Here is a 13,105-nt window from a genome sequence, read left to right as displayed (position 1 = left end):
TTTTCAGTTTGCTTCTGTAATTTATTGACTTTTTGTCCTTTTAGCTTGACTCTGCCTCCCTCCAAGGGTATCACAATGCCATTCCCACTTCATAGTATTTAATCACAAAACAGAAAGTCACTTACTCTTTGGGGGTTTTTTGATGTCTAAGAGGTCTTTCATCACCATAATGCTATTTTAGGATAAGAACCAAGGCATTCTGGATGATATTACAACTTAAAGAACACTTGTAAATATTTCATTATCAAGAATGACCTGTTCCCAAGCCCTCCCACATCAGAGTTTTAGATCACAAAGAGGTAACTGAAGGCAGTCTTTCCCTGATGAAGGAAAAAACAGCAACTTTGAAGGAGGAGGTCCTAAAAGACCTAAAAATAGAAATTGATTCCACAAATAGGAATTTGTTACCTTTAGGACTTTTACAAATTTAGGATATTTATGAAAAATGCTTCTGTCTTCTGACTAAACTGTGTGTCATGGCTGTGCATGTTTAATTGAGTCTATAGGCAATCAATTTTTGACATAAGTATTTGTGGAAAGATCAAAATCATAGGTGTTTCATCTGAAATTGAATCTAGAAGGATAAACTGGGACCAGCATGTGACACAAGCATGATTTTTACCCAAGTATGGCAGGAAGAAATAACCTATCAATATATCATATTATGAGGTTATATGATTAATCATACCTATTTTTTTTCATTCTAAGTGGAAGTAGATACATGAGAAGGACAAGACAGAAAGATATTTCAGATAGAGATAGCAGACAAGAGAGACAGAATAAGAGTGATGGGGAAAGAATGAGAGAGATGCAATTACTTTGAAGATGATTGCACAGATTCAAGTTCCACTTTGTATTAGTGTGAATTTTGAAGAGTTCCCTGGAGCTTACATGATGCTCTTTCAGGGTTTATGATGGGCAGCTAAAGTCATAGGCAAGGTCATTATTTCATATAAACATCATCCCACTGAAATAAAAAGTCAAATTGACCAGAGTTTGATAATTATTTTGACTCTCACTTGGTTTTTAATATTAAAAACCAGTAATTTCAAAGAATAAATAATTAATCTCTGAGTTTAGTCAATCATACAATTTACATATAATTGATTCCTCATTCAGTAATTTACATGAAACAAATCAGGAATACCTATGATAGTCTTAACAACTAGAGCTAGGCTTGATAGCATCATGACCTGCACTTGCATCTAACTGTGCACTTGCTCTTGTAACTGAAGAAATAGTGCCAGTGTTATATTGCTAACAGTTGTGGGGAAGTGGTTTACAATGTGACAAAGATTTTAAAATAGCATTACCACCATACATATCTGTTCACAAAACAATCATAATACTTTATGGGTTATTTTGTGTCACATCTATTATCTGTCATTATCTTCAAATTTAAATTCACCTCTGGTATTTAAGAAGAAAATAGTCCACTTAGTGGGTCTTTTACCTGTTACTTTAGTGGGGTCAATTTACCTGTTACTTACTTAAAGTTACCAGTTTATGTGTTACTTAATTTATGGGGACCAAAATTTGAGGTGCCTTTGTAAGCTGCCATAGTTGTTGTACAAGAAAATACGCTGGCTCCTTGAGATTTTCCATGGCTTACTCAATATTCCCCACCCATGCAGGGCTAAAAGAACTGTCTGAACACCATTTTGAGCTGCTGTGAAGATATTTCACATGCTACTTGTAGAAAAAATTATTTCAGTTAACAGTGAACCAATGCTGGAAACATTTTGAAACCAAAGCTGGTGTGGGGTTGAAGGCACAGAGAGGTTGCAACTGCCTATTTTGGTGATGCCAATTGATACCATCAGGAATTATTTCTCATTATTATTACCATTTATAAAAAGCAAGAACATTGTTAATATCATAGTTGTTATTAATCTGAACAAATGTTAAGGGAAACAGGTCTGGTTTAGTGCAGAGATGGTCCTGGCACATTTATGCATTGCTTAAACCCCATTGCCTTATATTGTAGGATTTCATCTCCCTGTGCTGGGTTGTCACATATTTCCTGGTGCTCAGGAAGATGCTTCAGTTAACCATAACTTTGGTAGTTTTTCCCCTTTCTTAATTACAGCAGTAAAAAGTTAGGAACAGTATTGCTTGTCAAATGTTTTAAATTCCAAACTATTTTAAAGTGGCTTTGCTTTATATAAAGATGTTTGTCAAGTCAAATAAGCAGGGAACACATGTGATCCATTTCACAAAGTGAAATCTAAGGATTTACCTAAGGACACAGGAATGTTGTGAAGTAATATTTATAAATGTCACAGGTGTTGTGGTAATTGCAAATTGGCAGCCTTACATCATCCTGCTCTAATTTGCTTTGAATTCCTGTCTGTTATTTGAATGCCAATAATTTCATACCATGCTTGAAAGCAGAATGAAACAACTCTTTTAACTGGGGAAAAACAACCTTAGTAACTCACTCTGGTGCCTTCCACTGCCATTTGGAGATTTGGAGGGTTTGGGATTCTGGAGGCACCCAATTTTCATATAGGTGATGCTGGGTCATCATGCATGCCAGGGTATTTCCACTATTAGCAAAATGATCTGACCTCTTGCAAGAAATAAAAACTCAAGAAACATACATAAGTTTTCTTCAGTGAGTAAATAAATGGTGTTATATAATAACCACCTGTTGTATACTCAGCAGAAAAAATGTCTGCTTATATTAATTAAATTCTGTGATCTAAAAATTCATGGATGTCATGAAATGCAGACTTAGCCGTAACTCTATCCCATATGCCTGTTATAATGGGACATAGGAAAAAGGAAAGTGTATATGTAAGTAATGGATAAATAGAAATACCATTTAAATCCAAATCCAGAAATCATATAAATACATGTTTATCTTTAAGACTGTGATTTAGTGTATCCAAGCCTAATGAAGTGAATGGAATTACTGACATGTGTAAAAGTTAAGCACACATTTAAGGCTTTCACTGGACCCAGGATTCTCTGTCTGTGAGATTTGTACTTTTAAACATGAAAAGAACTTCTGTGCCTATTGTCAGAAGCAGACTATTTTCTAGATTTTGGAAACCTTAAAACCTTTATATTCTGGTCTGATAACTCTTTTCAGAGTTAATAAAATGATGTTAAGAAAAATCCTTACAAATCTCAATTCATTAAGTTCTTGGATCTGTTCCTAACTTCTTTGCATTCCTCCCTCAAGTCAACAGAAGTGCCCACATAAGCAAGATTTATACATTTATTATTAATAAAGGCATAAAAATACTACTTTCATTTAGAAAATTCAGATTACGCAAACCTGTAGGTGGTTGCCTTTCTGACAGGGTTGATCTTATTTGCAACTGTTAAGGTATTAAATAGCATATGACACACAGGGCTTTGCAATATGCACCTGATCTTAGATGAAAAACTATATTTTGCAAACTGTAGTACCTGCAAATGCTAAGGAAATTCAAATTGAACAGTTGTGTTCTCCATAACTTTATTAAATATGTGGATAAGCTAGAAAGAAATAGAAAACTTTTAAGTGCATATTATGGGCAACTGATTAGGGGATATCACTATGTCTAACTTGGAGCATATTATAGAGGGGGAATATTCATTTACAACTGAAGATCCACTCTGAGGTCTCACATCCCCAAAAACCTGAATATCGGTATCACTAGTTGCTCTAGAGAAATTACATAGACCATGAGACAATGAAAACACTTGAAATCTGGGCTTTTAATGTAGGAAAATAAAAATTTTATTACTTGTGTACCTGCAGTGCTTAGCCCAAAAATATGTGGACAAGCTGCAAGCACAGGGAGGTGTCTTGAGTATGGGAATTTGGGGTTTCATTGCAGTGATCTGGTATGTCCTGCTGGCTCACAGTGCAGCATGGTACTTGCTTTTGTCCTCTAACAATTCACTGTCCTGCCCTGTTCATAGACAGCTGGAGGCTTCTGCTTTGCTGTTTTAAGTGTCTTGGCTCATGGGATGTCTTTTTAATCACACATTTGCCTTTTAGTCAAAAACCAGCTGGCACATGGGGTTCCTGTCACACACCACTAACAGCTACTGGTGTTGTGGCAATACGAATAGTGTGGTTTGCCTTAATTTCACTCAATGTGCTAGATATTTTCCCCAGTACTTTTTGAACCATCTATTAAAAAAACAACAACAAAAAAAAAAACAAATTAAAAAAAAAACAAATTAAAAAAAAACACCCTAAAAAAGTTGATTTCATAGTTATCAAGGTTTAGGAATTGTATTTCCCAATTTAGTGCTCCCACCAAACCTGCACCAACAGTTTTCTTTTCCCTGTAGTTGCTAGAACCAAAGGTAAAGATCACTGATTAAGCAAGAACAATTTACTGGAAACACCAATGAGATAAGAACATGAATGGTAACAGCAACAATATTAATAACAAAGGTGTACAAAGAGAGGGTGATTTATATTCACAATTCTCACCAAGTCTGGGACAATGAAAACCAACGATGGATGGGTTCCTCACCCCCAGAGTTTTTTTCCACTGCAAACCACACCCTTTCCAGAGGCAGAAAGTCCCTTCAGGATGAGCTAAGGTGGTGTAGAATGACAACCTAGAAAGATCCACACAGCACCAGGCTCTTCCCCCACAAAGCTACTGGGAAAAAAATTAACTCTGTTCTGGCAAAAACCAGTATAACAGTGACTAAAATTTCAGACATATTTTTCTAATTAATTAGCTTTGTTTGCAGCTTGTAAAAATAAACAAATATATACAAAGCCTTTAGATGACTGGTTTTCCAAGGGCTTGAGTATATGTTACTGAGAGTTTAATGTTACTGGTAAAAGATAAACAGTCTTCTGTGATAGATTATACATAAGGTTGCTTTGCAAATATTAAATAATTGACAAAGATTCAAATGTGGAATAAATGAAAACTGACATTATTTACTTGAAGTTTTCTTCCCTGCCTTGAAAAAGGAATGCCTATTCCCCAATGTATTTGGGAGAAGAAGGTAATTTTGTTTGCTGCTTTCACATCCCAATTTTAGTGCTGATGGAAGGAAAGAAGCAGATTTTCATGGAAGCTGTTCTCCTGTGCTGTTATATCTTCTCTACTCCTTTAGATTCTTACCATGGCTGCTGGCTTTCCATTTCAAGAATTGGATCTAGATTAACAGGGGTGACAAATCACACTCCCTCTTGCCCTCACCTTGGCCTTGTTCTGCACTTAGAACCATCCTGAAATTTTGGCATTAAAGGAGTATTCTCTGCTCCCAACAGTAATCAGCTCAGCTTTAGGGAGGTTTTTTTGCATGATACAGGAGGGAGAGTTGAACAACTGTGCCCTAAAGGCAGATGAAGTATGCAAGAAACTGAAAACCAGGCAGTTATGAGAAGGCTGGGTATCATTTACTCTCAGACTGCAAGTCTTTTGCTTCTTCCTTGCCTCCTGCTCACCAAATTAAAAGTAATCCCATTCTCTGATGTATTTGTAATTTAGTACCGTCAAGCTTAGGAGTGGAGGCCAACTGAATGCAAGAATCATCACATACCCTGCTGTTGTTCCCTGGAACTCCCACCTTCATGAGCATGTCTCCTGACTGATGTTGGTATTTTCACTGTGAAAATAAATACAGACGGCAACACTCAGAGGCCATTCCCTGGCTGGCTGTGTTTCCTACAGAAATGAATTAGCAAAAAAATGAAGCAAATGTGATTGCACTTTATGTTGGTTTTCCTCCTAATAACTTTTGGGTCTGCAGGCCAGTTTTGACTCTATTTGACAGAAGGTAAAAGGCTTTAGGATTATTACCTTCCTACAAAGCTGGGGAAAATAAGCATCTGGATAGAGGAGATAAGGCCAAATGAATGCCTTGCAGTTGGAAAAGCAAACAGATTCATTAAGCCTGACAGCAGCCTGCTGGCCACCAAGCACAGGCTACCTATGTCACTGCCTTTTCCTAAGCAAGTGTGTCAGAAGGGAGGTGGGATGGAGGCAGAGTGATTCTGAACAGTGCAGGAAGCTTATCCAGTATAAGATAGAATATATAGAATATATTCCTATATTTCTGATTAAGAAAGATTTTGCATAGTAGGAAGAACTGGAATCCATGAATTTTCAAACAAAATTGCAGTCCTGAGCAAGCACTGATATTCTGTTGTAGCCCATGCTAATTCTAAAATTGGACCTGTGTATGAAGCTCAGATAAACATAGGTGAGATGAGGAAACCTAGGCTAAAACCAGGAAACAGGTAAAGTCTAGTTTTTTGACCTATAGCTAATTATCTAAATCTATATTTGCTTCAGTTGTTATAGCCTGATTTCCCTAGTTCTGAATATCTGAAGCACTCAGCAACTTATAATAGTATTCAGGTCAGTTCTCTTTAGGTGTCTAGATAAATGTGGATATAAATTAATAATTTTAGATACTTGAATTTGTTTTGAAATCTGATTTTCAGACATGATGAAAAGTAGAGACTCCCATCTGAAGCCATGGGCATCTGATCTTTGCAAAAATAATTCAAAAATGACCAAGTTCATGATTGGAAATTACCCCTAGCTCTTAATTTTGTAGGGGAAGTGATTAAAATATTGAGTTTTACTGTGAGAGGTTATAAAGTGGAGAACATTTCTGAGAAACAGTGTAATCTATTGTTTCAATAGAAATCTGCTTTCATTCTCCAAAACATTATCAGCAGACAGTCCATATTGGTGGTGCTACAGTATCATTGTATTAGGGAATTTGTCCTTGGATGAAAGACAAACAGACAAATTATTCAGCTCTTACCTCTCCTGTGGTCTCAATTTTGCCACAGCCACCTATGGGGCCCACTAAAAGTCCTCTGTTTCCTTCTTCCTTCTCTTTGCATCTCCATGTGCTCTCCATGGGTGGTTTGTGAATATCTGGGTTGTTGGCATTGGAGTCCTATGGCAGATCAGGCTCTTGAGACAGTGCTACAGAACTGCTGGGAGCTGTATGAGCTTTTAGGCTGACATTCCCTGTCCAGAAAAACTGGTTGGGGAGGAATGTGAAGCCACACTCTTCCTAAATTCTCTTCAGGATTTTCGGGTCTGGCATTAGAATAAGAGAGAAACTCTTTTTCTTTAAGGATTATTTTGGACTGAGACTATGTGGAGGACCCCACCTTAGGTCTCACAACTCATATAAAATTTGAACAAAAAATAGTACAATAGAAGCTATGATCTCCTATTATCCATAGAAAAAAGAAAGATGAGTGGTTTTGGCAGAGGATCTGCTAAAAGCATTCCACAATGGTCTGAAAATGAAATGCACTGCACAAAACAAATTTTTAAACTAGAAGCGGCTACATTTAAACTGCACTTAAAACAAGAAAAGCATTGAAACAGCAATTGCTTTTTTTCCACAGGGACACTGACAAAGGAGGAAGGTCGGTCTCATGATGAATTTAGTATTGAAAGAACATATAAGATAATTTTTTTGAAGTAGCCTGTTATAGCAGACTTTCAAAAGGATTCTAGCATACCCTTGTTTAGAATCAAGATTTGACTACTAAGATTCTGGCCTGCAAAGACATTTAAATACCATTTTTCTATTTCTTGAATGCCAGTTAGGTATCTGTTCAAATGATGCACCTTTTTCAATCTAAACCTGTATTTTTATACTACATAAGACAGCTGAATGGGGTAACGGATATGTGGTGTCTTTCTATTTTGTGGTGTCTCTATTCACATCAAATTTCAGAACAGGAGGAGGTTTGATACAAGGGAATATCTCCACATTTTCTGAGGTAGATTCTTGGGTCTCGGGGCAGTGAGCAACCTCTTCCTCTGAGATCTGAAATACAGATATGCAAATGTAGTAAAGGTGTGCCCCACTTCTGATGAGCTGCCCCTTGTAGGGCTTTTCCCAATTATTTCATGCAGCACTGTCCCTGTTGGCCCACACTGCTTTGGTTTGTTCTTCTCTAAATGTAAGTGCAGAGTGTCTCAAGGAGACAGGGCTCTTTGGTATTTCCAGACTTCTGTGGTACCTCCTGGTGTCCACAAATAAATAGTACATGCTGCTCTTCAGCTCTAACAGGTGATTCTTTGGCAGTCTTTGTGTCATTAGTTAAAAATGTAGAAGTTGAAATACATTGGAGGTGAACCTTTCAGGCCTGATCTGGAGGTCTTCTCACAAAGGATTTACTATTGCTTCCTGCTGCACCAGCACCATATTCTTGGTATGAGTGCCAGAAGAGTAAATAATAACATTTGTCCTCACTGTGAAGAAAAGAGAACAGAAAAGGGGGAAGCCTGAGTGCTCACTGCCCCTCTCCCCATGCATGCTTCTGATGTTGAAATCTGGCAGCTTTGGTTTCCATGGATTTGTGTATGTGTGTGTGTGTGCTTGGAAGCTGTCTTAATTTGCATGGTTCACTGCCAGGTGAGAAAGAGTAATGCCTGAATGTACAGAGCAAACATAGCTGGGGTATCAGACTACAGCTTGCTGGAATGGATTGAAATGGTAGCTGCTCAAGACTTGCAGACCTTTGGCAGGGCTGTAAAAATACAAATAATGATAAAGGAAGGGAGACATTCTGACCCCAGCAGCAGCAGGATGTCTTTGTGTGCAAGTTCATCCAGGATCTGACTGTCTCGTAAGGTCCATGTGGAACGTGTGAAGATTTGCAGTAATCCTTTACTGAAACAAGACAGCAGACTTGACTGCCAAAAATGGCTCATGCAGCAGGACCCTGGCAAGAGAACAAGCTCGAGCACAGTTCCATATGGACCTGAGCTATCATCCTTTCATGTAGCTTGGCTTTATACTAATGCCTGAAATAATGCCCTCCAAGATCAGCAGACCAAACAACTGATCAGCCGCCAAGGGAAGGAATAGAAAAGAGCTGCGACCATTCAACTGAGCTGGACAGTCCCATAGCGAGCCCTCAAGACTGGATTTTGACTGTGATGCCTGACCACTGCTCCAGGTGTGGTGTGAGACTCAGAGGCACTGCTATCAGCCCCCCCCTCCCTTTCTCATTTCACACTTTCCTGACATCAGTGCTCTCTCTTCAGCCTGCTGGTCTCCTATCGCTGGAGCAGGAGTCAGCCTGCTGAGCTGAACCCTGCAGGTTGTGAAGGCAGGGGCTGTGAGCATCACAGAGGGGACCAGTGCTGTCAGGCAGGACCAGTCTACATCTTGGTTTGTAGGCAGGGATTAGTCTGGCAAAATTATTTTAGCTGCCTGGGATTTTCTCCTGATCAAACACATTATGCTGTAAAGTCGCTAATTAATTTAGCTTCAAGTCAACTGCACCCATGTAATTTATTTTTGCTCTTACAGATAAGGATTTGAAGGACCAAGAAGACTGAAGTTTCTCATTGTTTGTCCTGCCCCACCAAAGCCTACTTGTCCTTTTTAGTCTTTGACAGGATGAAGGTGACAGCCCAAGCAGTGTGTCCCAGTCCTGCTCATTGCCTGACTTCACACTTGCAGCTGGTAGCTTGTTTGTGTTTCACAATTACCTTCTCTTCTGCTCTCATCAGGATTAACTATTTCTTTCTGCTGCACTTTGTCTAGTGAATGCAGCCCCAGCTACTGCACAGACAGTCTAAATACAGCCAGAATGTATGAATGTATTTGTGTGTGTCCATGCACATGTATGTGAGTGTAAGAACAACAATCCTATGAAAATTTCAATATTTATAGCAAAAGCAGAGAGACTTAAGTAAGACAAGCTTTCAGATGAAAAAAGAGAAAAAAGTTAATGACTGATATTTAACATGAAGCGTTTATTAAAATAAAACCCAGTTTACAATAAAAAATAGATGAGAGGTTATGCAACTTTGGCGTGATAAGTGGAAAATGACCAGTTTGAAGTCATGCCGCCCTCACTCTTTGGCACAGAGTAAGTTCCCTTGCAAATACAGCTGCACATTTCCTTTTGTAAAGAAACGTCGTTTTGGGGGGCAAAAGGAAAATATGAATACCACTCTGGAGCAGCACTCCTGGACCCAGTCTCCTATAATAGCCCTGGAAAAACAGGGCAGATGATGTCATGGCAGCTGCTGATTGTCTGACAGACAGTTTCCGCAGCGCAACATGAGGCCCTTTGGTCTCCCTGTCAGGGAGATTGGCAGCTGAATGGCACCAATGAGCACTGGACTGTATTCCCTCTGGGAATGCTGCCCTCATTGATGGACAGAAAGCAAAGGGAAAGATTGTCTTTGAACCTGAAAAGAATCCTCTTTTTTCTTCCTAAAGCTCCTGCCCCCGCTCTCTGCAGCTCTTTTTTCATCCCCTTTTTTTAAAGGTGTTTTGTTCTACAGCAGTTACTGAGCTTAATGGAACTGAATGACTTTTCCCCTTCACAATCTGTCAGTCAAAAACTCAACTCCAGAGCTGTTAAATGAAGTCCTTTCAGAGTCAGACAGAGGAAGAATGTGTCAGTCATCCAACAGACCCTGTTGTGTTTTAATCTGTCAGAGGGGTGATAGGGAGAGCAGCCGGGCTCGGCAGGGGCACGTTCCCAGCAGCAGCTAAGAGGCCCTGACAAATCCAGGTGCTGGAGCCAAAAAGTCAACTGGTCATAAACACGGCGAGGTATGGAGCCCCAGCCCCCAGAGCTCGGCTTTGCAGTCGCCTGTGAAATGTTTGGGCAAACTTTCAGCAAAGGTTTCACTGTGAGCATTTCTAGCAGAAAGCCAGCCTTTAAGCACAGGATGAGTCTGTGTAAGGCATGGCTTTTGAATTAATATGACTCCTAACTAAAACACTGGAGACAGTAATCCTCCAGATGAAATGCATTTAGATAGACTGTGATTCCAAGCCATTTCTGCTGAATTACCTTAATTTTTTGAGTTTCCCCCATTATATGGCATTCCATTAATCTTACCTATTAAGTTAAGACTGATGTGCAATTTGTTCTGGAGCTGAACAGTTGGTCCTATTCACTCAAGCGCTGGTGTTTCACTACACATTATGAGAAGTACCCACTGTTGCTCTAATAAGAATAATGATCCTTTACTTTCATTTCAAGGGTTTGCTATTTAATCTTTTTTTTTTTTTTTTTTTTTTCCAGTGAGGGAGTAGATTTAAACAAACAGCTCCTGTTCTTATCAGATCTCATAGGAAATGTCTTTTGCCTGTTTTTACAGAGATGGCAAACCGTGGTTCAGCATACAATGTAGTTCTGTGTTACTGTGGCAGCTGGACTCCTGATGCACTCAAATATACTGGTTTTCCATCTGCACTAAAGTGGGTTTATGAAGTGGGTTTGTGTTCCCTGCAGGGCTGTTGCATTTTCCCTCCAGTTTTGCATACCTGTGCTCTGATGCCAGGCCCAGAAGAGCTGGCAGAAGTGATTCCCTGCTTGGGAAGGATGCTGTATGGGATAGCATTTTCTTTCCCAACTTCTTCAACAGCTCCTCATTTGCTACTTTAGACAGTCTATCATGCTAGTATTTGCTTAAAACCTTCAGCAAAATGCATTCTCTCTGCCTTCTCCCACCACGCCCCCCAAAATTTCCCATGTATTTGCCCACAATGATGAAGACCTGTCTGTCTCTGGGACTGCAACCCATCCTGGGCAAGGACTCTTGGAGTTTCAGCTGCTTTAGAAATCTGTCTTTCATCACTGCAGATAGCTATGGCTATAGAAAGTGTCACTGCTATGAAAACTGCCTATTCTGGTTATCTAAGAGGTTAAGCTCCGAAATACAGGGCTTGCTTGGACAGAGTCCTAAGAACAGCACCTGACTAATGCAGTAACAGAAGAGGTTTACAGTGTTGACAGCTCTTACTGTAAATTTTCAAGTAGGTGGATATGTCCTAGGATAAACAGAGTGCTTTCCTTTCACAGAACTAGATCAACAACCGGAGCTAACAGCCAGTGGGGTGCAGAGCCCTTGCAGGAATGTAAAGGTGTGTAAGGAGTCACCTCTCCCTGGTCTTGACTTCTTTCCTTTCACAGTCAAAAGAAAATATATGACAAAGATATATTTTTTGGAAACTGCCTAGGTGCCACTGTATAATTTTGTTGAGAATTACTTGAAGTGGAGAATAAGCTGAAGTCATCCTGTTAAGCCACATATGAGTCCCGAAGAGGATGGTAAGTTGAAGTAATTTGCAGTTGGCTGCAGAAAGCTCTCTGCATCTGTTTAGATGGACTTGCGTTCTCCAGGAACCAAGCTGGTTCACCAGGTAACTGAGTTACTAGGGTACCTGCTCTGCATCTGCTGTGCCCCAAAGGAAAGTGCTGCAGTGTGGCTGGGGTGGCCAACACAATTCTGTAAGAGGGGAGCTCACATGGGCTCTCATTCCATCTGTCACTCAAGACTAGGCTTAGGGTGGAGGAGGTGTGGGAGGGCATGAATGAATGGAGTCTGTTGTCATGTAGATTATTTATCCTCAGTGTGGAGGAGTAATTAGGCCCAGAGGGCAGTCCATCACTGTCCTCAGGCTGGATCAGTGGAGACGGACTGGCTCCTCTTCCAGCGATGCTCGGAAAGAAAACTGTGCCGCACACTGGGCCCCGTGTGGAGCACAGGGTGATGGTGCATCTTGATGTGGTCAGAAAGGTCATCATCCCCACTGAAAAGCAAGAGAAGCCTGAGGAGCACTGGCTGACAAAGGCGGTGGCCTCTTGTCTGCATACGGACAGGAATGTAATTGCTGAACATAAGCTGTCCTTGTTTCCCGGAGAAGGATCAGACAGCCCCGTTGGGGTTCAGCTGATCTGAGGGAAGGCATGGCCCTTTATGTGTATTGAAAACCTCTCTGTAAAGAAAGATTCCTTTAACAGTGCTGTAGCTGATAGCTGAAACAAAAACCCAGCCACACTGCCTGGGCTAGCCTTCAGCGTGGTCTGCAAAATGTGGGAAACAGAATTTCTGAACTCTCAGAAAGCACTGAGGTCTTCCCAGGCTGGTTAATGTCCTTGCTTTTTTTATTGTTTTGTTTTGTTTTGTTTTATTTTGTTTTTCTCAGATCCATAACTTACAATGAATGAAACAAATTTCCTTTGTGTGTAGGTCTGGTTATTATTCTATGTTTTCAAGTACATGTGGTAAGATCCCATGTGCATGCAGGCAAGCAAAATATAATTACATTGATGGGAATGCATGATATATCAGTTTGGATGTCTGTCTATCCTGTCTGCATGCTCAGCCATGGA

The 13,105-nt window shown here is 40.0% G+C and overlaps 1 long non-coding RNA gene across 16 annotated transcripts in view; it reads left to right on the top strand.

Annotated features, from left to right (window-relative positions):
* Nucleotides 1–3,643: 3,643 nt before the first annotated feature.
* Nucleotides 3,644–13,105, top strand: part of LOC146768178 (uncharacterized) — a 43,535-nt gene continuing 34,073 nt past the window's right edge. For 4 of the 16 annotated variants that reach the window (XR_014951695.1, XR_014951691.1, XR_014951690.1 and 1 more), the window contains exon 1: nucleotides 3,648–12,040. This is a non-coding gene — a long non-coding RNA (uncharacterized LOC146768178). Of the gene's footprint in view, nucleotides 12,041–13,105 lie in introns of all 16 variants that reach the window. The other 12 variants (XR_014951693.1, XR_014951697.1, XR_014951698.1 and 9 more) reach the window with 10 other exon arrangements.

The sequence above is a fragment of the Lonchura striata genome, chromosome 2, assembly GCF_050655825.1.
Source record: "Lonchura striata isolate lonStrDom1 chromosome 2, ASM5065582v1, whole genome shotgun sequence".
NCBI classification, from domain to species: Eukaryota; Metazoa; Chordata; class Aves; order Passeriformes; family Estrildidae; genus Lonchura; species Lonchura striata.
This window is presented reverse-complemented; position numbering and strand designations above follow the sequence as displayed.